Source organism: Triturus cristatus, chromosome 8 (assembly GCF_964204655.1).
Source record: "Triturus cristatus chromosome 8, aTriCri1.1, whole genome shotgun sequence".
Lineage (NCBI taxonomy): Eukaryota > Metazoa > Chordata > Amphibia > Caudata > Salamandridae > Triturus > Triturus cristatus.
The window spans coordinates 1,686,408,798-1,686,421,341 of record NC_140591.1 but is presented as its reverse complement, the minus strand read 5'-3'; the positions used below and the strand labels follow the sequence as shown (position 1 = coordinate 1,686,421,341).

Here is a 12,544-nt window from a genome sequence, read left to right as displayed (position 1 = left end):
CTTTAAGGTTTTGTTGAATCTCTCAACTATACCATTGCATTGTGGGTGATAGGGTGTGGTGAACTTGTAGTTCACTCCACACTCCTTCCACATACCAGTCAGGTAACTGGACATGAAGTTTGCCCCTGTCAGATACTACCTCCTTAGGAAAGCCTACTCTTGAGAACACACTCAAGAGAGCTCTTGCCACTACAGTTTCTGTAGTGGTCCTTAGGGGAATTGCTTCTGGATACCTGGTGGCCTGATCCACTATCACCAGTATAAATCTGTGCCCAGATGCTGTTTGGGGATCCATGGGACCAACAATGTCAATCCCTACCCTTTCAAAGGGTAAGTCAGGGCACATCTGGAGCAACCAGGAAAGCCTAATTAGAAGAGGAGTTGCCTTCGTGGGGTCCTGCTAGCCAATGGGCTAGTGATCGCGAAGGAGCCTCAAGCCATCACACTTGAAACTGGCCCACGGATCACTCGTGGAGTGGAGGCGAGCAATCTTCGGTGCAGGAGGTGCTCAAAGCTCAAGGCTGGGGCTACTTGGAGCCCAAAGCACAACTTCTAGGAGGACCAGAAACATAGTGTTGCTGTAAAGGTTCGCAGTGTCCAGGGGTCACGGTTCCACGTCACACACGACAGCCACGGGCCTCAGCTTTACTGTGCACTCAGGGTGACCTTGGGGAAGTCTGGAAATCCACCTCTGGTGATGCAAAGACTTTGGCGGCCGGCGGGAGATTCAGCAATACAGACCGGTCAGTTGCTTCTTTGGTGCACCAGAGAGTTCTCCCGCCCAGCCCCAATACACATCTGCCTGTCTGGGGAGGTGGTTACAACAGTAAACCTATTGTCCAGGCCTCCCCTACCGGAGTTTCGGTCAGCAGCCGGAGGCCAGACCCGTGTCTGTGGCAGAGGCATCCATTTTGTGATGCCAGGGCTCAGGAAAGTCCTACCGGGTTAGACCCGTGTGAACATGTCTCCCCCTCTAGAAGGGTGGAATGCTACCCCCGCCACCAGAACTGGTGGGGGGGTAGTATTCCAAAGCGTTTGACACCAAACACAACATGTTTCCGTGCAGCCATCCGAAAGTTAGCATTTACTGCGAGGTTATAATGCACTTAAGAGTATATGGTCAGGCTGCACCACAAACAGCATCAGAGGAGATACTTCGAACGCTGCAGAGGGGCTCTGCTCATGCAGGGGCACCCTCTCACATAAAAACCAAGCACTCTGCCTTCAGAATTGTTAAGGTCTGCCATAGGAGTGACTTATAGGTTTTATATGTGTGCGCAATGATAGTGATATAGGTAGCCTATACCACAGTAAGGGGTGCAAGCACACCCTTACCCAGGCTGCAGTAGCAGACCTGTGGTTCTATTTTGGAGTGCTTCCCAGGGGTGGCATAATACATGCTTCAGCCCCTGGTAGGCCTCTGAGGTACCTATGCCCTAGGTACATGGTATACCATATACTAGGGGCTTATATGGCACTCCAGAATCCAATTGGAAATGGAAATGTACCTAATGTACATGGAAACCATTTTACAGAGAAAGCAGATAGACTGGGGCCCTGAATAGCAGGATCCCAGTCCAACTAAGTCATAAACCAGCAAAACACCAGGCAAAAAGTGGGGGCCACCATATAGTCAGATTCCACCTTCCTACAAGAGGCAAGGGAGGTACAGAAAGTAAGGAAGCATCAGAGGTGCAGAAAGAGGCAAGAACAGTGAATAAAGACAGAAGAGTTCCAGAAACAGGCAAAAGAGGTGCACAAAGAGGGAACAAGAGTGCACACAGAGGCAAGAGAGGTACAGAAGGAACCAACAGAGGTACAGAAAAAGGCAAGAGGGGTGCAGAAATGTGCAAGAGAGTAGCAGATAGAAGTAAGAGCAGGGCAGAAAGAACCAACAGAGGTGCAGAAAGAGGCAATAGGGGTGCAGAAAGAGGCACGAGAAGTGCAGAAAAAAGCAAAATATGTGAAGAAAGAGGCAAGGGGGTACAGAAAGTGGCAAGAGAGGAGCAGGAAGAGGCAAGAGAGGTGCACACAGAGGCATGAGGGGTGCTGAAATGTGCAAGAGAGGTGCAGAAAGAAGCAAGAGAAGTACAGAAAGAAGCAACAAAGTTGCAGAAAGAGGCAAGAGGGGTACAGACAGAGGCAAAAGAGGTACAGAAGGAGGGAAGTGGGGTGCAGAAATTTACAAGACAGGTGCAGAAAGAAACAAGAGCAGTTAAGAACCAACCAAGAGAGGTGCAGAAAGAGGCAAGAGGTGTTCAGAAAGAGGGAAGAGAGGTGTAGGAAGAGGGAAGAAGGGTGCAGAAAGATGCAAGAGGGGTGCAAAAAGCAGCAAGAGAAGTGCAGAAAGAAGCAAGAGAAGTGCAGAAAGAAGCAACAGAGGTGCAGAAAAAGGCAAGAAAAGTGCAGAAAGAGGCAAGAGAGTTTCAGAAACAGGCAAAAGCAGTGCAGAAAGAACAAACAGAGGTGCAGGAGGCAAGAGGGGTGCAAGAAGAGGCAAGAGGAGTAAATAAAGAACAAAGAGATACACAGGAAAAGGAAAGAAGGGTGCAGAAAGAGGCACAAGGGGTACAGAAAGAAGGAAGGGAAGTGGTGAAAGAAGCAACAGAGGTGCTAAAAGAGGCACGAAGGGTGCAGAAAGAGCCAAAAGAAGTGCAGAAAGAAGCAACAGAGGTACAGAAAGAGGCAAGAGTGTTGCAGAACGAGAGAAGAGAGGTGTAGAAATAGGCAAGAGAGTTGCACAAAGAGGGAAGAGGGGTACAGAAAGAGGCAAGAGGGATGCAGAAAGAAGCAAGTGGGGTGTATAAAGAGGAAAGAGGGATGCAGAAAAAAGCAAGTGGGATGCAAAATGAGGCAAGAGAGGTGCAGACAGAGGCAAGAGAAGTACAGAAAGAAGCAAGAGAAGTACAGAAATAGGCAAGTGAGATGCAGAAAGAGGCAAAAGAGGTGCAGAAACAGGTAAGAGGGATGCAGAAAGAGGCAAGAGGGTACAGAAATTTAAAATAGAGGTGCAGAAAGAAGCAAGAGCAGTGCAAAAGAACCAACAGAGGTGCAAAAAGAGACAAGTGAGGTGCAGAAGGTGCCAAGAGAACTGCAGAAAGAGGCAAAAGAGTTGCAGAAACGGGCAAAAGGGGTGCAGAAAGAGGGAACAGGTGAGCAGACTGGCAAGAGAGGTAGAGAAAGAGGGATGCAGAAAAAAGGCAAGAGGATTAAGAAATCTGGAACAGAGGTGCAGAAAGAAGCAAGAGCAGTGCAGAAAGAACCAACAGAGGTGCACAAAGAGGCAAGCGGGATGCAGATAGGTTTAGGAGAGGTGCACAAAGAGGCAAGAGGGTTAAAGAAAGAGGCAGGAAGAGTGCAGAAAGAAGGAAGAGAACTGCAGAAAGAAGCAACAGAGGTGCTTAAAGAGGCATGAAGGGTGCAGATAGAGACAAGAGAGGTGCAGAAAGAAGCAACAGAGGTACAGAAAGGCTAGAGTGGTGCAAAAAGAGGGAAGAGGGTGCAGAAACAGGCAAAAGGGGTACAGAAAGAGGGAACAGGTGGGCAGACTGAGGCAAGAGAGGTGCCTAAAGATGGAAGAGGGTTGCAGAAATAGGCAAGAGGGGTGCAGAAGGAAGCAACAGAGGTGCAGAAAGAAGCAAGAGAAGTTCAGAAAGAAGCAACAGAGGTGCAGAAAGAGGCAAGGGGGTGCAGAAAGAGGCAAGAGAAGTAAAGAAAGAAACAACAGAGATGCAGAAAGAGGCAAGAGAAGTGTAGAAAGAGGCAAGAGAGGTACAGAAACAGGCAAGAGAGGTACAGAAAGAAGCAAGAGGGGTAAGGGAAGAAGCAAGTGATGTGCAGAAAGAGTCAACAGAGGTGCAGAAGGAGGCACAAGAGGTTGAGAAAGAGGCTAGAGAGGTACAGAAAGTGGAAGAGATGAGCAGAAAGAGGCAAAAGAAATGCAGAGGAAAATAAAGTTGCAGAAAGAAGCAACAGAAATGAAGAAAGCGGCAAGAGAGGCGCAGAAAGAAGCAAGAGTGGTCTGCACACCATTAGTACCAATTTAACACCCACATTTAGAAATAAGTAACAGGTGACCAATAGGCAGCAGATGAGGGATTATGTGGCTAATGCGGAAAATGTATAATTGTGCGAAAGTCCTTGCAGCCAAACAGTAATTCCTGTGACCCTGCTCATACCTCTGCCTAGGTCCAGAACTGCTCCTTAGCTATTCCTTCTTTTTTTGTCTCATTGAGTTCATAATTTAGCTTCTATGGAAACAAGGGAGACTAAACCTGAGGTTACCACTCCACAACACAGACTACCATACCACACAATTATTCTCCATAACACATAATCCCACTCTACATAATTCCTACACACTAAATGCCACATACTTTCTTTTTTTTTTAGTTAAATAATTTTTATTAGAGACATGGAAAACACAGGATTACAAATATAAATTAAGTCGATAGCAATCAAAATATGAGCATACAGGCATATGTAAATAGTAGCTGCACAATAGGTGAATTATACAGAAAGGGTTACAGAAAATTTAAACAATTTCAGTAATGTGCCTAAGAATGGAGAAAATTAAAAAAAAAAAAAAAAGAAAGCATACCAAAGAAGAAAGAGATAAAACTATTATACTACAGTGGTATACAAAAAGGCCTGTGTAAATGTTAGAATGAATATAATACTTAAGAGAAAGTATATTTTTATTAGCGGAAAGAGAAAAGGAAAAAGAGGAAGTAAGAAGAAAAGAAAAGAATAAGGAAAAGAAAGGAAAGAAAGGAAGAGAGGGATGACAAAATAGAAAGAATAGAAAGAGATTATAATGATGTTGATAGAAAAGTCGTAAAGGGTAGCCATAGTAAGTCAGATTTAATTTGTAGGTGGATGGAAGATTGAGGAATAGAGGCAATTCTATGTTCATCACATATATAATTCCACCAATGCAAAAAAGATAGCTTAGAATTATCTTTCTAGCATGTTAGTATAACTTTAAAAGCCACAGCAAGAAATAAATCAAATAGAAGAGATGCGGGAGAAACTAGAGCAAAGTCAGGCGACATAGTGCCTAAAAAGACATTAAGCATATTAAATTGTATTTTGTGAGAAAAAAACAGTGAACATTTTGACCAAATAGCATCCCAAAAAGCATACACCTTAGGGCAGTAGAACAATACATGTAATAAAAAACCTTCAGCATTAAGACAAGACCAACAGGAAGATGTGACAGAGTGGTTGAATTTATGTAACATAAGGGGAGTAATGACAACTCTATTATAAATAAAGTATAAAGACTGTGTGAGATTAGCAGCTTTGGATGTCTTGAATAGTTTCTGCCAAAACGTATCCCATTGCGATGTGGACAGTGTTAAAGATAAGTCCTGTTCCCACTCAAGTTCAACCTTAGATTTATTCCGTGTGCCAACAGGGGTAGATAAAGATTTATAGATAAAGGAGGCACTAGGAATAGTATCAGTAGAGACTTGATATAGTGAAGTATCAGGAAGAAAGGAAGTAGGAGTTGGCAGAGAGAGGAATTAAAGTATTGAAGCTAAAATATCATACTGCTGAATACAGGAATCAGGTAATTGAAAAGACTCTTGCAACTGATGGAAAGAAAGAATCACATTATTGACAAACATTTGGTGTACATAAAAAAGACCCTTTTCTTTCCATTGTTTGTAGTAGAATGATTTGTGACGGAACTTAATGTATATACTGAACCAAAGCGATGACGCTAGGAAAGATTGATAATTATCCAAATTCTTAAAGAAAAGTGTATGTAACAAAACTTGAGAATGTTTCTAAATAGGATATTTGGAAATAAAAGTACAATTAGTCATGCGAACAACATCACGCATTGAAAAATCATTACCAGTGAGCATTCAACAGTAACCCATGAAGGTTTAGATAAATCCTGATAATCTTTAGACAAAGAATAAAATTGACGAATCAAAAAAGCATTGTGATACAAATGAAAATCAGGGAATCTAACACCCCCCTCATTTTTAGGACGAATCAGTTTAGACAAGGCAATACGTGCATGTTTGTTATTCCATAGAAATTTAGTGCATAACAAATTAATCTGAGAGAAATGATATTTAGGAATTTTAAATGGTAACATAGACAGTATAAACAAAATCTGGGGGACAATCATCATTTTAATTGTATCAAGTCTGCCCCACCACGAAAGGAACAATGGAGACCAGAGGTTTAACAAAGTAGTAATTTTAAGTTTTAAGGCAGAAAAGTTATGGGATAATGTGTCACGAACGTTGGAGGAGAACCATATGCCAAGATATTTAATTTTTTGGGGACACCACGTGAAGTTAGATGATTCAAACATATACCTATAACAAGAAGGGTTTAAAGGTAAAATCTCAGTTTTAGAAAAGTTTAATTTATAGCCTGAATCCTTAGCGAATGATAAGATTTCCTGCAAAAAGGGGGGTAAGGAAGATACAGGATTGGACATATAAATAAGAACATCATCAGCATACGCAGACAATTTAATTTGGTGGGTCTTGAGACTAAAACCAGAAATGCGAGGATTGCTTCTAGTACGTTCCAGAAATGGTCCTAAGCATAGCAGGAAAAGCAATGGTGAAAGGGGGCAACCCTGACGTGTGCCTCTTTGGAGGGAGAAATAGGGAGAAAAAAGACCATTAACAGAAATACATGCTTTTGGATTAGTATATAGTAATTTAACATATGATATAAACTTCGGACCAAAGCCAAACCATTGTAATGTATGTATCAAGAACTCCCAGTTAACACGGTCAAAGGCTTTTTCTGCATCCAAAGATAGAGCAGCTAGTGGGGGAGGGATATTTTTTACTAAGAGCAAGAATGTTAGAAAACATTCTGGCATTGTCGGAAGCCAGACGACCTTTAACAAAACCAACTTGGTCTGGGTTAATGAGAATAGGGATAATTTTCTCTAAACGGGAAGCCAATATTTTAGCAAAAATTTTACAATCATAATTAATTAATGAAATAGGACGAAAAAATTTGCAATAGGAGGGGTCTTTATCTGGTTTGGGGATTACAATAATAAGGGCTTCCAAAAAAGAGCCACAGGCTTGGGAGTTGGATATAAAAGATTTAAAAAGTTCTAATAATTTGGGAGCAAAAATTGAGGAGAAAGCAGAGAATAGTTCAATTGAAAATCCATCGGGGCCAGAATCCTTTGCTTTTTTCAAAGATTTAAAAGCATCAGTTAATTCTTGTAGGGAAATGTCTTCTTCAAGAGGTTTCAAAATATCCTGGGAAGTTTTGGGCTTGGGGATATCACGGAAAAAAGAAGTAAAGTCATCTTCAGAGGGTTTGATAGTTTCTGTATATAATAGATTGTAGTATGATTGAAATGTGCAAATAATGTCAGAGTCAGATGAAAGGAGAGTATTGCTTGATTCTGAATGAATGGGGCCAATCACTTTACGTTCTGATTTAATTTTTAGATAATTTGCTAGCATTTTCCCAGCTTTGTTTTGGCCCCCATGATATTTCGATTTAATCTTAAGGAGGATGTTACAGGCATCCTTAGTGACTATTTTATTTAGGGTGGATTTAGCTTTGATTAATTCTTGTAAAGAAGAGGGAGATTTAGAAGTGTAATAATTATGTTCTAACGTTTTTAGAAGGGTTAGGGTTTCTTTATATTTAGTATGTAATAACTTTTTCTTCTTTGAGGAATAGGCAATAGTGAAGGCTCTAAAAGATGCTTTAAAAGCATCCCAATTGTTGTGTAAGGAGGTGTCTATAGAATTATTAAAAGTAAAGAATTCCTTAATAAAAGAGGATGCTTCTTGAATAAAGGTACGGTCTGATAAAAGGAAATTATTGAAACGCCATCTGCCTTGTTTACATGTGGTGAGAGATAGGTCAGTAAGGGTGGAGACAGGAGCATGGCCAGATATAAAGATAGATCCAATGTCAGAGGATTGGAGACATGGTAGCAGTGATTTGGAGGCTAGGATATAATCAATACGGGATCTGGTATGGTGTACAGGTGAAAAGAAGGTAAATTCAGAGGTGTCTGGGTTACACGTTTTCCATGTATCAAATAATGGACGGGAGGAGATGGCTGATTGAAATGATTTGTGGGATTTGTCAGGTTTAAACTTACATTTGGATTGCCTATCAGTAAATGGATCTAACCAATTATTAAAATCACCACCAAGCACAATATTAGAATTGGAGAGTGACAATAGTTTCAGCTTTATGGATTGCCAAAATTCAGAATCTGGCTTAACAGGACCATAAATATTGAAAAAAGTTATTTGTCTTTTATTTATAATAGTCTCTGCCAACACCCAACGACCATTCGGGTCACAATCTGATGATACAATCTGTGCATTAATAGATTTATGGAACAATATGGCGACACCACCATGACGATCAGTAGCAGGAGAGAAAACAATTTGATTAACCCAATGGCGTTTAAGTTTAAGGGATTCTTTGTCATTACAATGGGTTTCCTGTAAAAAAGCAATCTGGGTATTAAGTTTAGCCAGGTGAGACAATACCTTTTGACGCTTGACTGGGTGACCAAGACCACGAACATTCCACGAAGTCACATTAACCATAACTCAGGATGAAGGTGAACATGGGGGAATAGGAGCACGGAACTGCAGAATTGACAAGAAACAAGAAGGAAAGATATTGTTCAATATGTAAAGAGAAAGATCTAATATCAACAATAAAACAAGTACAGAAAAACAGAAATAACAATGTGGAAGAACAATAAAAAAAGAAGAAGAGAGAAACAAGAGGAAAAGAAAAGAGAAGTAAAAGAGGAAAGTAGAGACATGTAAACAGATCAAGGGATAACATCCGGATCTGTAAAGAGTGAAGAAAAGTGGAAGAAAAAGAGGAACGTAGTGACACCAGAGGACACGGACCACACTAATAAATAAAGAGGAATAAAGAGAAAAAGAACCTCATTAATATTAATATTATAAAACAACGGCAAGACATTAAGTAAACCAATTAATAGAATACAAAGTGACAATCCAGAAAAAGAAAATAAAAAAAAACAAGTCAAGGGTTAGTATCCATTCCATGTGACGGGAGACTTTGAAGAAAGAGTTTAAGTTTTTCCGGATCGTCAAAGGAACGTGACCGACCCTCATGTGTAATTTTACAAAGACAAGGATGGAGGATTCCATACTGTATGTTGAGACGTCTCATTTGTGGACGCAAAGCAAGAAATTCTTTGCGATGAGCATTGGTTGCGTTGGAAATATCTTGCGATATGAAGAGAGTATGATCTGGTCAGATAAGACGCCTTTTAAGTCTAACAGCCTTCAAGATAAGCATCAGTTCAGTAAATTCAGGAAAGAGCATAATTCCACGTGGTTTATCAGCGGCAGGATTTAGACGACCTAGACGGTGTGCTCTTTGAATGTTAAGAGGACCTGTTAACGTTGGTAGATCGAGGAGCTCTAGAAGAAATTTCTGAAGGAAGGACACCATGTCAGACCCTTCAATATTTTCCGGAAGACCATAAAGGCGTAGGTTATTTCTTCGATTACGATTTTCAAGGTCCTCAGTATGAAGTTTAAGTTTATGAATTTCCTGTTCCAGAAGTGGAATTTTCGTAGAAGCATCCTGCAAATCACTAACCCGCTGCTCCTGATCAAAAACCTTGCTTTCCATGATGATCCATCTTTCCTCAATCTGCTTCAACTTTTCACTAGTAGTTGACATGAAGGGTTGAAGACCACGAACTTCATCAAGAATAGAGTCCAAAACAGGATTTTGAGAAGAATGGATAGGAGAAGGCGGGTCGTTTTTGTGCCGCTTAGGTTGTGTACCAGAAGTGGAAGGTTTGGTAAAATGTGGGTCAGTAGACATTGTGTTCAGCAGAAGTATGTAGCCACCAGGTACCAAAGAAAGTTCAAAAATATCCAAAGCGAAGAAGTAGGACTTCCAAAAGTGAACAGTAAACAAAGGGTTACTGCCTGTCAAAAGGTGCTGAGGCTGATTCCTGGCACTAGAAAGCTGTGAGGCTTCAAAAAGGGCGGGCGAAGCCCTAAGCTACAATGTAGAGCACATCAGTGCTGTCAGGGCTGTTGACGCACAAGTCATGACCACCAAAGTGACATTACTCATTCAGTCAGTGAAGAGTGGAGGCCGCTATACCCACGGTCATCATGAAGGTAGAAGAAGAAAAGAATAAGATGAGGCGGCAAAGATAAGGCCCATGTTATGCCATATGGTAAATTCTCAGGAGCATAAGGAGCGATAAAAATAAGCAGAGCAACTTGCGGCGCTGAAGAGATGAATAACAGTGGCATTTCAGCAGCGTAAGAACAGGAGCGAGCTCCGCGATCCAAAATAGCGGCCGCTCGCGTCTTTGTGAGGCGAGATAACCGCCGGGACAAAGAGGAAGAAATCCTTCGTGAAAGGCAACAGGAAAGCGGTATCCAGGGTCACCGCATCTTCACCGGCAAGAAACCATCACTCGCCGTCGGAAGAGGAGACATACAAGGTTCCAAAATAGTGCCGGAGTCCCGCGACGCAGCGGAGCTCACATCAAGTCCGCCATTTCCTGCGGCGCGCAAGCCACGCCCCCCCATGCCACATACTTTCTATCCAAATAATTTCACTGCACAACACACCACATAATTCCACTACACACAAAGTACATCCACTCCACTTCAAAAAACATTAGTAAAACGCTTTCTTTGAATTGCAAAGCCAATAGCTCTAACTCTTGCAAATGTGAAACCTATTACATAAAAACTGCATCTTTAACTGGTAGTCCCGTTTGCAGAATGATGGAGAAAGGGGGCTGGGGCTCCAACCAGTGCTCAGGAATTCCACTGCGTAGGAGGGCTTCTTAGCCCCCAAAGTCCCTCAGGAGTAAAGTGGACTTCATCCCCCAACCAGTACTGTGCAGGAGGTGCCTTTGCAGAGTGGTGGAGAAAGGGGGGGCATGGCCTTTGAAGACCTCTTAGCAATTCCAGTGTGTGGAGCATACTGGTGGTTCCCGGTGGCCTAGTTGGCTCCCAGGGACCCTCACTAGCCACGGGGACTTAATCTCCCAACACAGAGCGCACCAAGAGGCGCGTTTGCAGAGTTGTGCAAGGAGGGGCCATAGGGGGGACCTCTTGCAATCGATCTGCTTTTTCCCCCCAAAACGTGCACGCGTTGCGTTGCTTTCAATGGCAACGCGTGCACGTTTGGTGATTCCCTTGCGGGAGCGAGCTTTGACAGATTGTTCCTGCTTACTCCCGCAAGGGAAACAGGCGCAGGCCCCATCCTCTCTCCCCTACCCCGCTGCCTCCTCCTCTCCTCGTCATACATTTATTTTTTTACTTTTAGCGCGAGGCGCGCGCACTTGTTGAATAAGTCCATGATGTCCTTTTTTAATGTCTTAAATTCCTTAAAGTCAGAGTAAGCGGGAAAGAGAGAGGCTTTGAAGGAGGTGGGGGGTTACAGTCCTCTAATGCCAGCGAGTTGCCTGATTTATCGAGCCACTAAAGCGTAGCTCAACGGTTTTCTTTAGTTTTTCTTCACTCGCTGTTGGACTCCCCACTTTTGTTATTAATGAAAGCGACAGGTGCAACCAGGCATTACTTCCCTCTCCTCCACAGCCGGGCCTCTACCTAAAATTTGTCGCGGAGTGGGCGTGCGCTACAAATGAAACCATCTGCCACCCCCAGCGAGCTGGCTGTTGTACGTGAGTTCACGTACTAGTCTTGCGAAGCGGAGTACAGTCCTCTTTCCTTGTATGTTGCCTCCTGACGTCGTGGCCAATCCGATGTCGAGGATGGCTGTGACGTCAGGGGGCGGCAGAAGGAGGACAGAAAGAGCGCGAGGACGCTGGCTGGCGGTTGTATCCTCCGCTGCTCCTCGTGGGCCGTAGTATTTAATACAGTGAATAAAAGGCTCATTTCATTCCAGTAAACTGTCTCGCCTCCCTCATTCATGCCACTACAAATGGCGACGAGGGTTAAAGCTTTTGTTGCGGCCCACGAGTGAATTCCGACGTGCCTGATGTTCCTGTGGTGCTGCTGTGGCGCGCCGATGTCTCCTCGTTTGCTCCTGCGCGGTGGACTCCATCGCGGATGTCTCCTTGCCTCTACTCCTGCCTGCTGGATGCGTTGCTCTCTGCCAGTGAGCCCTGCTTTGCCGTCTGCTGCTGTCTGCTGCTGGTGATGCGCAATCGCGCCCTGACGACCCCGTGAGCTGCCTCCGGTGAGCTGCTGTGGTGGGAGCACCCTTTCTGCTGTTCCTTAGTGCTTCCTGCCGCCTGTGGCTCAGGCTGTATGCTGTAGCGCCAGACCCTTGCCAGCCCCTGCGTGTTCCGCTGGTGGTTCAGCCGGTGTGTTCCTGGTCCCCTGCTTTCCTGCGCCCTGTGGTGTTCTTCTGCGCTGCCTGGGAACTGTCTGCGTGCTGCGCTCCTGTCCCACGTGTCCTGCTCCGGGTGTGTGCCTGATCTCCAGCCATGGCGCAGCCTATCAATATTTGTGTGCCACCCCTCTTCCTGGACTCTCCGGGTAAGCCGTGCATGAAATGGAAGGGGTGGCTGCGCGCTTTGAAA

General features: G+C 43.6%; 1 protein-coding gene across 4 annotated transcripts in view; it reads right to left on the bottom strand.

Moving 5' to 3' along the window:
• Positions 1–12,544, bottom strand: part of LOC146808607 (NACHT, LRR and PYD domains-containing protein 3-like) — an 800,827-nt gene that overhangs the window by 736,875 nt on the left and 51,408 nt on the right. For all 4 annotated transcript variants that reach the window (XM_085623632.1, XM_085623634.1, XM_085623635.1 and 1 more), the window contains exon 2: positions 8,520–8,621. The gene's annotated coding sequence lies outside the window, so the exon portion shown is untranslated. The remainder of the gene's footprint in view (positions 1–8,519; positions 8,622–12,544) is intronic.